The sequence below is a fragment of the Gossypium hirsutum genome, chromosome D13 (assembly GCF_007990345.1).
Source record: "Gossypium hirsutum isolate 1008001.06 chromosome D13, Gossypium_hirsutum_v2.1, whole genome shotgun sequence".
NCBI classification, from domain to species: domain Eukaryota; kingdom Viridiplantae; phylum Streptophyta; class Magnoliopsida; order Malvales; family Malvaceae; genus Gossypium; species Gossypium hirsutum.
The window spans coordinates 19463883-19481597 of NC_053449.1; the positions used below are offsets into that span (position 1 = coordinate 19463883).

The following is a 17715-nucleotide window of genomic DNA, read 5'->3' on the forward strand; positions in this document are numbered from 1 at the left end:
TTAAAATCACGCAAAGAAAATGAATTTTAAAGCTCTCTAATCTGATGTAAAATGTGTGAAAAGTGGGCTAGATACATAGTTTTAAAACTGAAACCACCCATCAGAATTTATAATTTGGGAAATTTGTCTAATGGTCACTCTCACATTTCATTTACTTTACCATCTAATCTTTTCCCTCCAAAATTCCAAAATTTAAGGTTTATTTGTCATATAAATACTCTAAATTTTCCCTTGTTTTACAATTAAATCCTATTTAATTAATATTTAAATTTTACTCAAATTACCCCTATTAAAATTATTTTAAAATTCTTTTTCGACCCAAATGGATTATTTTCACTAATAATTAACCTCCTAAATTAAATTAAAAATTACAAGAAACCTTTTAAATTCCTAATTTCACACTCGAAACTCTAAAAGTATACCCAAAAGTACTATACCCAATTTAGGGATATTACATGACTCTTGCCAACTCATGAAAGATCGAGAGATCCTACTAGGGTAACAACTAGTTGATTGAGCAAGAAACTCGAAGCTACAGTTCTTTATGACTACCAAAGCGAGCTAATCATCCGTGCTCAGATTTGATTCAGTTTCAATAGCAAATTTCCCAAATTTTTTCCATTTATATTATTTTATTCTTTATTTATAAAAATATAAAAAAATATTTCTTTATGTTTAGCCGTAATATAATTTATTTAAAGTACTAATTAGCTCTATTTATGCTTAGGTTAGGATTAATTTAGTGTTCGCCTCCTTTGGGTACAATCCTCGGAGTACTCACCTACTTCGTTGTAACTATATTACAACCTGACCCGTATTCTTATGGACACTGTCTATTTGACGTATTTTGTGTAGGATTTTACTCTAGACGTTGGTATATCTGGAGGCAGTCACCCATTTGTGGGGTTTCTCGTACTGGTAGCCCTAACTGCATACCTCTCACGTGAGATCATGGCATACATACTATATTTGTTTCAGGGTGGACTCTATTGCATGTCGTAGCCTAACTATGGTCTTATACCCTTCTTACCTCTTTCTCTCATCCTAGCAGACTTATCCGTGTTTGTTGTCTCGATGAACTTCATCTTTGTTCTCTGTTTACTATCCCTGCAGACTTTTCCTTTGTTCTGTGTTTACTATCTCGACAGACTTTCTATGTATGGATGCCATGGAATCTTTCATTCATGGTCTTACATCGTTTCTCCATCTTGTCATATTACGCTTTGCATAGAGTCTTACACCAAAGGTCTTAATCATCATACATGGTTGTCATATCGTCTTTCATTTATGGTCTTACACCGTATACCTTATACCATTTACCTTGCTGCCATAGCATCTTCCATCTATGGTCTTACACCCTCATCATTTTCATGTACCATGCTTCCATGACATCTTTCATCCATGGTCTTACACTACGTACCTTTACCAGACTCTCATTGCCTCTTTCATCTATGGTCTTATGTCATATATCGTCATCATGGTGTTGCCCAACATTGATGCTCAAACACGGCAATGTTCCATCCACAAAGTTTGAAGCTGCAGTCGAGGTGATAACTAATGGGTTCAGTCTCTATTCCCATCCTATCTTCTTTTAGCCCCTTAAGGTTTCCCACATTCATGCAACACATGTTTATATTATCATGCTTCATGTTTAGGCAACCATGGCCTACTTAAACAGCCTAAATCAAAACAGTAAATTTGGAGTTTGAAACTCACCTGAACCATCATCGTTTCCTCAACTTTAGCTTCTTCAAACACCAGAATTTCCATTCTCTCAGCAACAATGATTTTTTGTAATTTGGTGTAGAAAATTAATTTAAAATACAAGCATTTTTATTATATTTTAGTTTAATTTTCAAAGTTTTATTTACATTCAATAAAATGTGCAAATTCAGTCTTTTATTGACCTTAGGGGCCGAATGAGGCCTAAGGGTGAGCTAACACACTTCGTGAGTGTGCATGAGACCATTAAAAGGTGCACTAAATAGATATCAATCATTATATCACAACACGGATGACTCGATGTCGCAACATAGGGAGCAGAATGGAGAAAATCCAAGACTGTCTTTGATTTCGCGGCACAGACTGAGAGTGTCACGACATACCCCTGAAGATAGCTGTAGATGAGTATACTGGTTGGTTTTTCATGACATAGGTCCTGGTGTGTCGCGACGTCGACTCTGTGATGGAAACAACACATGAAGCATGGGCATTTTGGTATACACAATTAAACTTTAAGCCTAGGAATGTCAGCTTACCTAGAGTTAAGGATGATGGCCGCCTAAAAGCTAAAAATAGGCTCATTTGTCACTTGTTATGGACCTCATTCCATTAGCCCAGGTTCTCTCTTGTAAATTTAGTTTAAATTTCTTTCTTTCTTAGGGTTTTATATTTATTTCAATTATTCTTGTTCATTTCAAGAGATCTAAATTGTAAAAATATCCAAGCGCTGTGGATTCATGTTTAATTTGAATACAATCAGGCTCTTTGATTTACTCTATCTTGTTGATTTAATTAGCATGCTTTCTCTTTACATCGATTATATATTGTCTATGAAAGCCATGAGGAACTAACCCTTCTATAGGGGATTGGCGGGTAGAGGTATGATCTGCTAACTATTTTGTAGGGTTGTTCAGTAGACCAACTGTTTGGGAAAGGAAGAACGTGAAATCAACCCTAGGCCTGACAACCCCAAGAAGTCAACAAGGTGGGAATTAACCCAAAATTGGTATTGCCTATCTGTCAACACCTTAATCCCAAGCCAATTTAAATTGTGAGGTCAGAAGACAAGTAGTTCTTACTGACTCATTATTTTAGTAGGAGATCGGAAGATCCTGCTAAGGTAGTTGCTAGTTGATTGACGAGGAACCCAAAACGAAAATTGACGGAGATTACCGAAGTAATCTAATCACCCAAAATCATATTTTATTTATTTTCCCTTTTTAATATCTTGAATTTTATCTTTTTATGTTTTTTTTGTTTTTATTACTATCATTATAAAACCCTAAAAATCCTTTATTTCATATTTTTGTACTATAAATGATTTAAAAATATTAATTTGATCTTTTAGTGTTTAGGTTATACTTGATATGGTACTCACCTCCCTTAGGTACGATCCTCAGAGTACTCACCTACTTCGTTGTAAAATTATATTACAACTCGATGCGTATACTTGCGAATACCGCCTTATCTTTCTATATTTTCTTGCAATATTCACACTCTGGACATTAGCACGTCTAGAGGCAGTCAAATTGTTGGCGTCATTGCTGGGGGAGGCAATGTCACTAGGTTAGTTTTAATTTTTGCATGTAAAAGAACAATTGGGAAATTTCTTAGTTATAGATACAATTTTATTTATTGTTACTAATCTCTTCTTTCTGAGTTAGTGTATGACTCGAAGTAGGGGCACACCTATTATAACAACCACAGATCTAGAGATAATAACCAGAAGAAATTGCCATCAGCAATAGAAGATGCAAGATCTACCACTACCTACTACAGGTAACCTACCACAAGAAAATCCACTATTTAGTGACATTGACGATAACATTTTAGGAAATCCACCAGCACCACAGTTACCCACAAACGGACATATGGCTTGAAATGAGAGAACCGCAAGGGATTATGCCTTACCAAGCCTAGAGATGGTTTAGGAAAGTATAGCAAGGTCAATGATTACAACTAGTAATTTCAAGAGAAAATTGACAATGATTCAGAATAATCTGCAGTTTAGGGGCACTATGACAGATGACCCTAATCAACATTTAAAATGGTTTCTCCAATGTTGTGACACTTTTGAGTATAATGGGGTAACTGATGACACTATTCATCTTCGGTTGTTCCCCTTTTCTGTAATTGATAACACCTTTTCTTGGCTAGACTCGCAGGCACCATGGTCTATCACGACATAGGATGAACTAGCTCGAAAGTTCGTACAAAAGTTCTTCCTGATTAGCAAAGTTGTTCCACTAAGAAGAGAGATTGCTGTTTTAAGATAGATAGAGGGATAAAGTTTCTATGAGGCATGGAAAGATTTCAAAATGTTGATTTAAAAATGCCCGCACCATAGATTTCCTAAGTGGATGTGACTGCAGGTATTTTATAATAGGTTGGATGCAAAAGCACGAGCTGAATTAGATGGATCAACTAGAGGAGCCCTTATGAACAGAACATATGAGGATGCATATGAAATCATTCAGAACATGACATTAAACTCCTGTCAGTGGCCAATTGTATGATTTACATATGGTCATAAACCCGCCACAGTAAAAGCTATCCAAAAAGATGACAAGTATCAATAGTCAGTGGATAGAATCAATCATACCGAATCTACTTCTACGTCATCCATGCATGGGGGAGACAAACCACTCTTTCACTATATCAAAAATCTTGTCGATGATGTAAATTACATTAGGAATATGGATGGAAACCCTTATTCGAATACATACAGTCTCAGCTGGAGAGATAACCCGAATCTGAGATGGAGAGGGAATCAATGAGTAGGTAATAATTCAAATCAGGCTAAAAAAACTAATTATCAACCTCCTTATTTGCAGAAACCCTTGGATAGGGCCAACCCAAATGACCATATTTGTAACACCCCGAACCCGAAACCGACACCGGAGTCGAGCACGAGGTGTTAACTGACTTTAACCCCTTATAAAATTTATTTTCCAGACACTGCCCAATCTGTGTACTAGTCGTTTTAAAAATCATATCTTGAGTTTCGTAACTCGAAAATCAGTTCCATAATTTTTCCCAGAAACTAGACTCATGTGCCCATCTATGTAATTTTTTCTAGAATTTTTGGTCGGGCCAATTAGTACAGTTTATTAGTCAAAGTCTCCCAAGTTGCAGGGGTCGACTACACTGACCTTTGCCCATTACGACTTGGATATCTCCCTGTACGGGGCTTCAATACTGATGCCGTTTATTTCTATGAAAACTAGACTCAGAGAGGAATCTTTACATATATGGTACGACCCCTAATTATCTCTGGTTAATTTATAATGAATTTCCAAAGTCGGAGCAGGGAATCCAGAAACCGTTCTGGCCCTGTCCCACTATAATCTGATTATCTCTTAATATACTGCCCATATGATCTTTTCGTTACTTCCTCATGAAAGCAGACTCATCGAGCTTCGATTACATAATTTATTCATCAATTAATTCCACTCCTACTATTTTTAGTGATTTTTCAATCTCATGACACTGCTGCTGCCAGCATCTGTTACGAAAGTGACTAGGTCCATCTCATGCCTACCCTTGATCCAACTCAATCGAACATTCGTGCCATTTTCGCATGGCTTAAAGTTTACATGCCAAAATTCAAACACAACGTAATAGCTTATACATGCCAAAATGTTCTTCTAAGCCAACTAAGAAGAAAGTACCAAAACTTGCTATCCGGTGTGATGACTTCGATGACGGCCTGACCCCGCAAAAATAGATGAGTCCAAGCAACCTATAATGGGTGACAAGGAAACACCGAGTGAGTTTATAACTCAGTAAGTCATAAGCAATGCACTACCATCCATCAATAACATTATCACAAGAGGAAACAGAATGGAACGAGACAATTTACTCCATCCATACCGAACCATACCATAGTTCCTCCAACCTATCGATTCAATTTCATATCAATTCATGCATTCACAATCCATATACTCATCAATAGGACATTGAAGCATTTCCATAAATCAATTTATTTTCGTTACAATCAAACAACAAAACGGCCTTTCACCCATCCTACGATAAATTTTATGTACGTGACTTCAAGTATAGTTGTCACATAGGTTCAACTTACCGAGCTCAACACCAAGTATAAGCATAGCACATATTAGCCATGTACTCAAGACACTTACCCGATCCGCTGTCCGCGATCGACTCAATAGTGTCGCACACATAGTGTCCATAATGATTCGCGAATGTATATTGAGCCCGCACACTCAGTGCTATATAATCAACTCGCACACTTAGTGCTACGTAATCAAATCGCACACTTAGTGCTACATAGTCAAACTCGCACACTTAGTGCCGCATGGTCAATTCGCACACTTAGTGCATCATATTCATTTCGCACACTTAGTGCAACATAGTCAAACCGCACACTTAGTGCTGTACAATTTAATCCCGCGCACTTAGCGCCAATCTCATGGTCATAAATGGTTATCCCGCACGTTTAGTGCCGAGATCAACAACTCAGTACATCTTACCTCTTTTCTTTCATTCAACAATTTCATCATCACATACGTACATGCATATATATATATATATATGTATATTTATTCATTCCATTCAGCATCAATCCATAACATTATGACCATTGAAATAATACCAACTACATGCTTAATGACTTACCTCGTGTTGGGTAAGACGGTTCCAACTCGGCTACTCGATAACCTTTTCTTTGCCTTTGCTCGATTCACCTCCTTTAACTCCTTGAGCTAAATCAATAATTTAACTAGTTTAACCACCTTGCTAAATATTTACAATCCAATTTCACATGTATATGTATGTTAGTATATTCGGCTAATAACCTCATGCAACTACCAAAGCCGAATCAACTAAACATACTTATGAATATATATATATCATCATCGAAATCACCTAAGCTTAGACATCAATTTTTAATTCCAAGCAAGTTGCCGAATGCAACCTTACTAAATTTTCATGGATTCAAGTCATGGATTCAATATACCATTACCATGAAATCAACAACCAAAAATTCATAGACAATTTAGGAAAATCACATTACAAATCTCAAATTCAAACAAAGACCATGGCCGAAATGCACATATAACCACATAACAAAAATATTGAACCTTTGGTTGCCTAACTAGCTTAACATCCATCAAATTTTAAATCAAGAAACTCACCTCATCTATAATCAACCCTCAATACCCTAAAGCATCAAAAACGACATCAAAGAAATACAACCATCCATGGCCGAATGTCATCTTCTTAACTTTACAAAAAAAAAAACATTTGCCATGAGCTAGCTTCTATACTTGATGGCCACTCCAAATATACAAAGATTTTCAATGATAGAGCATTAACATACCTTAATCCACTTAAAGGACCACCTTGGCCGAATCTTGCTTCCTCTTCTTCCTCTAGTTAGAACAATTGCAAAAGAAAGAAAACATGAACACTCCTTCTTCCCTCCTTATTAAGCATTCAAACTCCCTCATTTTTCATGCCACAACATCAAACACTCCTCCTAGGCACAAGCAATGGCCGAATTCTTTCCAAGTTTTTTTTCTCCCCTTCTTTTTCTTGGTTTTTCGGCTAGGAGATGGCAAGTATGACACCCATTTTTTTTGTTCCCTTTTCTATTATTATCCCCATCATTTGTTCACCAAAAGAAAACATATTAAATTAGAATGAGTGGAGCATCATCACTCCTTGGCCGGCCACCATGAATTTTATGGGCAATTTGACATGCAAAGCCATGCTTCCTCACCCTATTATTAATTACTCCTTATAATTCATCTATCATCTTTTCTAACTTCGTCAACTAGGTCCTTTTTGAATTAATTCACAATCCTAATGCTAATATTAAGCATTTAATTTCTCATATATTCACTGTCACACAACAATTTATGCAATTAAAACACGAAAATAAATTTTTGGCTCGGTAATGTGGTCTCGAAACCACATTCCGACCAGGGTCTAATTTGGGTTGTCACAACTCTCCCCCACATAAGAAATTTTCGTCCCCGAAAATCTTACCGGTAAATAAATTTGGATATCGACCCTTCATAGAGTCCTCAAGTTCCCAAGTGGCTTCTTCAATTCCGTGTTTATGCCACAGTACTTTCACTAATGAGATTTTCCTATTTCGTAGTTCCTTTACTTCATGTGCTAAAATACAAACTGGTTCTTCTTCGTAACTTAAATTAGATTGAATCTCGATCTCCGATGGAGGAATTACGTGCGATGGATCGGACCTATATCGTCGAAGCATCGAGACATGAAAAACGTTGTGAATCTTTTCGAGCTCAGGGGGCAAAATTAATCGGTATGCAACGGGTCCAACTCGTTCGGATACTTCGTACGGACCGATGAACCTCGGACTCAATTTGCCCTTACGACCAAATCTAAGCACCTTCTTCCAGGGTGAAACTTTGAGAAATACTTTGTCTCCAACCTGATATTCAATGTCTTTTCTTTTCAAATCCGCATATGATTTCTGACGATCTGTGGCTACCTTCAGACTTTCACGGATTACCCTTACTTTCTGTTCGGCATCTCTAATCAAATCAACTCCGAAAATTTTACTTTCACCGAGCTCAGTCCAAAACAATGGTGTACGGCATTTACGACCGTACAAAGCCTCGTAAGGTGCCATCTTAATACTTGATTGGAAACTATTGTTGTAAGCGAATTCGATCAAAGGTACATACCGTTCCCATGAACCACTAAACTCAAGGATGCAGCATCTCAGCATATCCTCGAGTATCTGAATTATCCGCTCGGATTGACCATCGGTTTAGGGATGAAAAGCGGTGCTAAAATGCAGCTTGGTACCCAAAGCTTCTTGCAATTTCTTCCAAAATCGCGAGGTGAATCTCGGATCTCTATCCGACACGATAGAAATAGGTACTCCATGTAATCTCACAATCTGAGAAACATACAATTCGGCTAGTTTGTCCAATGAAAAATCCGTACGCACGGGGATAAAGTGAGCCGACTTAGTCAGCCTATCAACAACAACCCAAATCGCATCCTTCTTACTTGCGGACAATGGCAGTCCGGACACAAAGTCCATTGTGACTCGGTCCCATTTCCACTCGGGTATCATGATCGGCTGAAGTAACCCTGAAGGCACTTGATGTTCCGCTTTCACTTGTTGACATATTAAACATCTCGAAACAAAGTCGGAGATGTCTCGCTTCATACCATGCCACCAAAACCGACGTTTCAAGTCGTTGTACATTTTCGTGCTCCCCGGGTGAATTGACATTCGGCTACAATGGGCTTCGTTCAGGATCATCGGAATGAGTTCCGAATTCCTTGGAACGCACAAACGACTTCTAAACCTCAAACAACCATCATCATCAATCTGAAACTCCGATTCCTTGTTCGGAACACACTCAGCTCGTTTTGCAACCAATTCATCATCGACTTTCTGAGCTTCACGAATTTGATGAGTCAATAATGGTTTGGCTTTTAATTCAGCTACTAACACATTGTCAGGTAGAACAGACAAGTGTGCATTCATCGCTCGCAAAGCAAACAGTGATTTTCAGCTTAAGGCGTCCGCAACCACATTAGCCTTTCCCGGGTGGTAATCAATGACAAGCTCGTAATCTTTCAACAACTCAAGCCAACGTCTTTGTCGCAGATTCAAGTCTCGTTGAGTCATCAAATATTTGAGACTTTTGTGATCCGAAAACACATGGCACTTCTCGCCAAACAAATAATGTCGCCATATTTTCAATGCAAACACAATGGCGGCTAGTTCGAGATCATGGGTCGGATAATTTCTCTCGTGTGGCTTCAATTGTCTCGACGCATAGGCCACAACTCGACCTTCTTGCATCAATATGCAACCCAACCCAAGTAGGGATGCGTCACGATAAATGCAAACTCCTTACCCGATTCGGGTTGCACCAAAATTGGAGCTTCAGTCAAATGAGTTTTCAGTTGATCGAAGCTTTTCTGACATTTCTCCGTCCATTCGAACTTAACATCCTTCTGAAGTAGCTTCGTCATTGGTGTGGCTATCATCGAGAAACCTTTGACAAATCGTCGGTAATAGCCGGCGAGCCCTAGAAAGCTCCGGACTTCGGTAACATTTCTCGGAGGCTTCCAGTTAAGTATGGCTGAAATTTTGCTCGGGTCAACTCGAATACCCGATGCGGATACCACATGACCCAAGAAGCTAACCTCTCTTAACCAGAACTCACACTTACTGAACTTAGCATATAACTGCTTATCCCGCAAAATTTGCAACACTAGCCTCAGATGCTCAGCATGTTCGGTCTCATCTCTTGAATAGACCAAGATGTCATCAATAAACACAACTACGAACCGATCCAAATACGGCCTAAAGATCCGATTCATCAAATCCATAAACACCACAGGGGCATTAGTGAGCCCAAACGGCATCACTAAGAACTCGTAGTGACCGTACCTCGTTCTGAAAGCAGTTTTGGGTACATCCGAATCTCGAATCCGCAACTGATAATAACCCGATCTCAAATCTATCTTTGAAAACACCGATGCTCCCTTTAATTGATCGAACAGATCATCAATACGCGGTAACGGATACTTATTCTTTATCGTCACTTTATTCAGTTGACGATAGTCAATGCACAACCTCATGGTTCCGTCCTTCTTTTTCACGAACAATACTGGTGCACCCGAAGGTGAGAAACTCGGTCGAGCAAAACCTCTATCCGTCAATTCTTGCAACTGAGCTTTCAACTCTTTTAACTCAGTTAGTGCCATACGATACGGAGCAATCGAAATTGGCGTAGTTCCAGGTACAAGCTCAATACCAAACTCTACTTCCCGAACAGGTGGCAAACCCGGTAACTCTTCAGGAAAAACATCCGGGTATTCACAAACCACCGGCACCGATTCGGGTTTCTTTTCTAACTCCTTGTCATCAAGTACATACGCGAGGTATGCTTCGCACCCTTTCCTTACATATTTCTGGGCCAACATTGCTGATATTACAACTGGCAACCCCCTTAAGTCCGCAGACTCAACTCGGATTATTTCGTTATTTGCGCACCTCAAATCGATAGTCTTGCTTTTGCAATTCACAACCGCATCATGCGCGGTTAACCAATCCAAACCAAGAATAACATCAAACTCGTCGAACGGCAAAAGCATCAAATCGGCCGGAAAACAGGATTCTCGGATTATTAGAGGGTATCTCTTACACACTTTATCAACAAGTACGCATTGACCCAAAGGGTTTGATACTCGAATTACGAGCTCAGTAGACTCAACAGGTAGAGTCTTACTGGTTGCTAAGGTTTCGCATACATATGAATGAGTAGAACCAGGGTCAATTAATGCAATCACATTAGTATCAAAGAGAGTGAAGGTACCAGTGATGACGTCGGGGGAGGATGCCTCCTCTTGTGCGCGAATGGCATATGTTCTAGCAGGAGTACGGTTCTCGGCTCGATCGGCCGTATCAGAGGCCCCCCTCTGACTACCACCCCTGCCTCCTAAAATTCTCGGTGGTCTACCTCTAGATGTCACTCCACTAGGTCTTGCACCTTGAATCTTATTCTTCTCATCCAGCTCCGTGCAATCTCTAATGAAGTGGTCCTTCGAACCGCATCCCTAACAGGCCCTGCTAGTAGACTTGCCCCAACATTCACCTAGGTGTCGTCTTCCACATTGGGGACATTCAGATTTCTCGTGACGATTATTGCCTACACTAGCTACCGAAGTAGCTCGGGAGCCCATCGATGGTCTTGCCCTGATGGAAATTCCCGCAGTCGCCCTCGACTTATTAATGTCCTCCCGGAACTTCTTTACAGCTGAGAACGGAGCTTTACCCGTCGATCTTTTACGATAATCTCTAGCTTCAAATTCAGCCTTCCTCTTCTCCTTTCCAAGTTCTTCCGCCTTGCAGGCTCGTTCGACTAGTGTTACGAATTCTTTTATTTCCAAAATACCCATTAGTAGCTTTAAATCTTCATTCAATCCTTCCTCGAATCTTTTGCACATAGCAACCTCATCAGCTACACACTCCCGGGCATACCTACTGAGTCTTACGAATTCATATTCGTATTCAGATACAGTCATACGGCCTTGCTTGAGTTCCAAGAACTCCTTACGCTTCTGATCAATGAACCGTTGGCTAATAAATTTCTTCCGGAATTCCGTTTGAAAGAAGTCCCAAGTTACTCGCTCGTTCGGGACTATGGAAATCAAGGTTCTCCACTAATAGTAGGCTGAGTCTCGAAAAAAAGATACAGCACATTTTAGACATTCATCGGGTGTGCATGACAATTCATCGAACACCCGAATGGTGTTATCAAGCCAGAACTCGGCCCTTTCGGCATCATCAGTTACTATGGCCTTGAACTCCTCGGCCCCACGCTTCCTAATCAAGTCTACAGGTGGCTTACTCAGCCTCACAGGATCAGCGACTGATGGCATTACAGGCTCTTGGGGTGGATTATTCAAATTTGGGAATTGTTGGACAGCCGGGTTGGTTCGGGCATATTGCGCGACCCACTCATTCATCATGGTAAAGAAGGCTTGTTTAGCCCCCTCACCTTGATTATTCGCAGATGACTGAGGTTCAACAGGCGGCGTCCCTTGTGCAGGAGCAGCCGCTACGCTCTCAACGTCATCCGCTAGGGTCCTTTCTTCACCGGGATCCATTTACTAATCAAAACAAAAACATTTCAACCGTCAGAAGTCATCACCCTTTTAAACATTAACATTATGGCATGTATAGCTAGACTCATACGTGCTATGGTAGTCCTAGAACCGACTAAACCATAGCTCTGATACCAATCAAATGTAACACCCCGAACCCGAAACCGACACCGGAGTCGAGCACGAGGTGTTAACTGACTTTAACCCCTTATAAAATTTATTTTCCAGACACTGCCCAATCTGTGTACTAGTCGTTTTAAAAATCATATCTTGAGTTTCGTAACTCGAAAATCAGTTCCGTAATTTTTCCCAGAAACTAGACTCATGTGCCCATCTATGTAATTTTTTCTAGAATTTTTGGTCGGGCCAATTAGTACAGTTTATTAGTCAAATTCTCCCAAGTTGCAGGGGTCGACTACACTGCCCTTTGCCCATTACGACTTGGATATCTCCCTGCACGGGGCTTCAATACTGATGCCGTTTGTTTCTATGAAAACTAGACTCAGAGAGGAATCTGTACATATATGGTACGACCCCTAATTATCTCTGGTTAATTTATAATGAATTTCCAAAGTTGGAGGAGGGAATCCAGAAACCGTTCTGGCCCTGTCCCACTATAATCTGATTATCTCTTAATATACTGCCCATATGATCTTTTCGTTACTTCCTCATGAAAGCAGACTCATCGAGCTTCGATTACGTAATTTATTCATCAATTAATTCCACTCCTACTATTTTTAGTGATTTTTCAATCTCATGACACTGCTGCTGCCAGCATCTGTTACGAAAGTGACTAGGTCCATCTCATGCCTACCCTTGATCCAACTCAATCGAACATTCGTGCCATTTTCGCATGGCTTAAAGTTTACATGCCAAAATTCAAACACAACGTAATAGCTTATACATGCCAAAATGTTCTTCTAAGCCAACTAAGAAGAAAGTACCAAAACTTGCTATCCTGTGTGATGACTTCGATGACGGCCTGACCCCGCAAAAATAGATGAGTCCAAGCAACCTATAATGGGTGACAAGGAAACACCGAGTGAGTTTATAACTCAGTAAGTCATAAGCAATGCACTACCATCCATCAATAACATTATCACAAGAGGAAACAGAATGGAACGAGACAATTTACTCCATCCATACCGAACCATACCATAGTTCCTCCAACCTATCGATTCAATTTCATATCAATTCATGCATTCACAATCCATATACTCATCAATAGGACATTGAAGCATTTCCATAAATCAATTTATTTTCGTTACAATCAAACAACAAAACGGCCTTTCACCCATCCTACGATAAATTTTATGTACGTGACTTCAAGTATAGTTGTCACATAGGTTCAACTTACCGAGCTCAACACCAAGTATAAGCATAGCACATATTAGCCATGTACTCAAGACACTTACCCCATCCGCTGTCCGCGATCGACTCAATAGTGTCGCACACATAGTGTCCATAATGATTCACGAATGTATATTGAGCCCGCACACTCAGTGCTATATAATCAACTCGCACACTTAGTGCTACGTAATCAAATCGCACACTTAGTGCTACATAGTCAAACTCGCACACTTAGTGCCGCATGGTCAATTCGCACACTTAGTGCATCATATTCATTTCGCACACTTAGTGCAACATAGTCAAACCGCACACTTAGTGCTGTACAATTTAATCCCGCGCACTTAGCGCCAATCTCATGGTCATAAATGGTTATCCCGCACGTTTAGTGCCGAGATCAACAACTCAGTACATCTTACCTCTTTTCTTTCATTCAACAATTTCATCATCACATACGTACATGCATATATATATATATGTATATTTATTCATTCCATTCAGCATCAATCCATAACATTATGACCATTGAAATAATACCAACTACATGCTTAATGACTTACCTCGTGTTGGGTAAGACGGTTCCAACTCGGCTACTCGATAACCTTTTCTTTGCCTTTGCTCGATTCACCTCCTTTAACTCCTTGAGCCAAATCAATAATTTAACTAGTTTAACCACCTTGCTAAATATTTACAATCCAATTTCACATGTATATGTATGTTAGTATATTCGGCTAATAACCTCATGCAACTACCAAAGCCGAATCAACTAAACATACTTATTAATATATATATATCATCATCGAAATCACCTAAGCTTAGACATCAATTTTTAATTCCAAGCAAGTTGCCGAATGCAACCTTACTAAATTTTCATGGATTCAAGTCATGGATTCAATATACCATTACCATGAAATCAACAACCAAAAATTCATAGACAATTTAGGAAAATCACATTACAAATCTCAAATTCAAACAAAGACCATGGCCGAAATGCACATATAACCACATAACAAAAATATTGAACCTTTGGTTGCCTAACTAGCTTAACATCCATCAAATTTTAAATCAAGAAACTCACCTCATCTATAATCAACCCTCAATACCCTAAAGCATCAAAAACGACATCAAAGAAATACAACCATCCATGGCCGAATGTCATCTTCTTAACTTTACAAAAAAAAAAACATTTGCCATGAGCTAGCTTCTATACTTGATGGCCACTCCAAATATACAAAGATTTTCAATGATAGAGCATTAACATACCTTAATCCACTTAAAGGACCACCTTGGCCGAATCTTGCTTCCTCTTCTTCCTCTAGTTAGAACAATTGCAAAAGAAAGAAAACATGAACACTCCTTCTTCCCTCCTTATTAAACATTCAAACTCCCTCATTTTTCATGCCACAACATCAAACACTCCTCCTAGGCACAAGCAATGGCCGAATTCTTTCCAAGTTTTTTTTCTCCCCTTCTTTTTCTTGGTTTTTCGGCTAGGAGATGGCAAGTATGACACCCATTTTTTTGTTCCCTTTTCTATTATTATCCCCATCATTTGTTCACCAAAAGAAAACATATTAAATTAGAATGAGTGGAGCATCATCACTCCTTGGCCGGCCACCATGAATTTTATGGGCAATTTGACATGCAAAGCCATGCTTCCTCACCCTATTATTAATTACTCCTTATAATTCATCTATCATCTTTTCTAACTTCGTCAACTAGGTCCTTTTTGAATTAATTCACAATCCTAATGCTAATATTAAGCATTTAATTTCTCATATATTCACTGTCACACAACAATTTATGCAATTAAAACACGAAAATAAATTTTTGGCTCGGTAATGTGGTCTCGAAACCACATTCCGACCAGGGTCTAATTTGGGTTGTCACAATATTGCATGTGGTCAACGTCTGGATATAATTACAGGAGAGATGCAGTCAATGAGAACGGATGCCAAGCAGGTGTAGTCTGAGTGCACCAATTCAGCAAAAACATGAAATAAACTCAATGATAAAATGAGCTCATAAATGAGCACGATGGGTGATATCAAAAGAAAAATTGCCATAGGTATTCCCAGCAACATGGAAGATAATCCATGAAGAGAAGGTAAGGAGTACGTGAAAGTAATTGCGCTCCGATCGAGCAAAGTACTAAGTAGCCCAGAAGTTACTATTCGAGAGACAATTGTGGAGAATAATGATGATACTCAAGAGGTATTCGTAGAACCATAATAGGAGCCCGAATCAAAGGAAGTAATCACATAGGAAGCAGAGACAGAGAATGAAATAACTAAAGATTCTGTCAATGCAAAAATCTCATTCCCTTCAAGAGTAGAGGAAAAATAAAAGCGGGATGAGTATGAATTTGTAAGTTTCCTAAACATGTTTAAAACATTAAATGTTATCCTACCTTTAATTTATTTTATTGAAAAGGTTCCCAAGTACTCTAAGTTTTTAAAGGAGATAATGGATAGGCGTAAGAAAATTAAGGTAATAGAACATGTTAATTTAAATGCTTCCTGTAGCGTGATTATTTCAAGATAGGTACCTCAGAAATTTAAAGACCCGAAAGTTTTACTACACCCATAGAGATAAGGAGTATTCATTTTAATAGAGCTCTATGTGATTTAAGCGCTAATATTAATTTGATTCTCCATCAATTTTTGAAAAATTTGGGTTAGGGGATCTTAAAACTATTTAGATAACATTATAGTTGGCGGATAGGTGTTAGTACATCCAAAAAGGGTATTAGAAGATGTGTTAGATAAGATATGAAGTTTCATTTTGTGGCGCTTGATTCCAAAGAAGATCGTGAGATACTGATCTTATTAGGAAGACTCTTTTTGGCTAATTTGAGGTCTACCATTTATTTAAAAAAGAATGAGTTAACCATGAAAATCAATGGTGAGACAAAAATATTTAAATGTGACCATCAATTTAGTGAAGAGGAAAGAAAAAAAATGTTAGGAGAATAGTGTAAAAAATATCTATTTTTAATGTTCCCAGATTAAGGGACACACTTCCTCTTATGCGAACAGAGAGAATGAGAATGACAAGATCTTCCGTCTGTAAGCCGACAATACTATTGGATGAATCTGTTAGTAAAACTTAAAATTATTTGGATTGCTTAAATTTTTGTAAATGATTGTATATTTAACTAACCCCACAGTTTAGATTCTTACTTTTTGATACATGTTTATTGTAGACCATACCATCCTCAAGATGATAATTTGGGCAGAAATAGTCAGTGTCGTAACACGACAACCTTACGTCACGACAATACATGCAGAATATGAAAATTGATGAAAAGCATATCGATGTTGTGATGTGGCATCAGCATATTTCGACATAGTAGACTGTTTCCTCAAGATGACTAAACTGACGGATGTATCGTGACACGGAACCCTTGTGTCATGACAACAGTACACTATCAGGGATGTCGCAACATGGAACCCTGTGTCATTACATTGCTACAATTTTTCTTTAGAGTTGACTGTAAGCTAAAAAATATATAGGATTTTTCTTATATAATTCATCACCTTTTTACTTAAATTTGTTGTTAAAACCAAGTAATTATTTAATAAATTAATGAAATATGCAAAAATAGGAAATTAGGACATATAAATTATTAAAATGTGATTTTATACTTTATTATATAGTTTTCATGTATAAAATGGCTTATTTTATATTAATTTGAGCATATTATATTTTTAAGCTATAGAGTGGGCCATGCATGATTAAATTAAATAATAAAATATAAAGTTATATTTAATAATTCATTTTTAATTTTTCATTAATAAACTGGGTTTTAATAAAGTAAATTGATTATATCTACTATTTTTGGATAGGTCTAAGAGTTTTCTTCTAATTGCATAATCGTCCAAATTGGGGACCAAGTCAACCCAATTTTCGGCTGCACATGGATGTCATAAACCATTTTTTGGTTTCATTATACAAAGTCCTTGAAGAGTTAAAGAAATCAGAGATTTTCCCGAAGATTTGCTGATA

The 17715-nt window shown here is 38.3% G+C and overlaps 1 non-coding gene across 1 annotated transcript; it reads right to left on the reverse strand.

Annotated features, from left to right (window-relative positions):
* Nucleotides 1–3965: 3965 nt before the first annotated feature.
* LOC121225828 (small nucleolar RNA R71) lies at nucleotides 3966–4072 on the reverse strand. Its single transcript, XR_005923731.1, has one exon. It is a non-coding gene; the product is annotated as a small nucleolar RNA R71 (small nucleolar RNA).
* Nucleotides 4073–17715: the final 13643 nt, after the last annotated feature.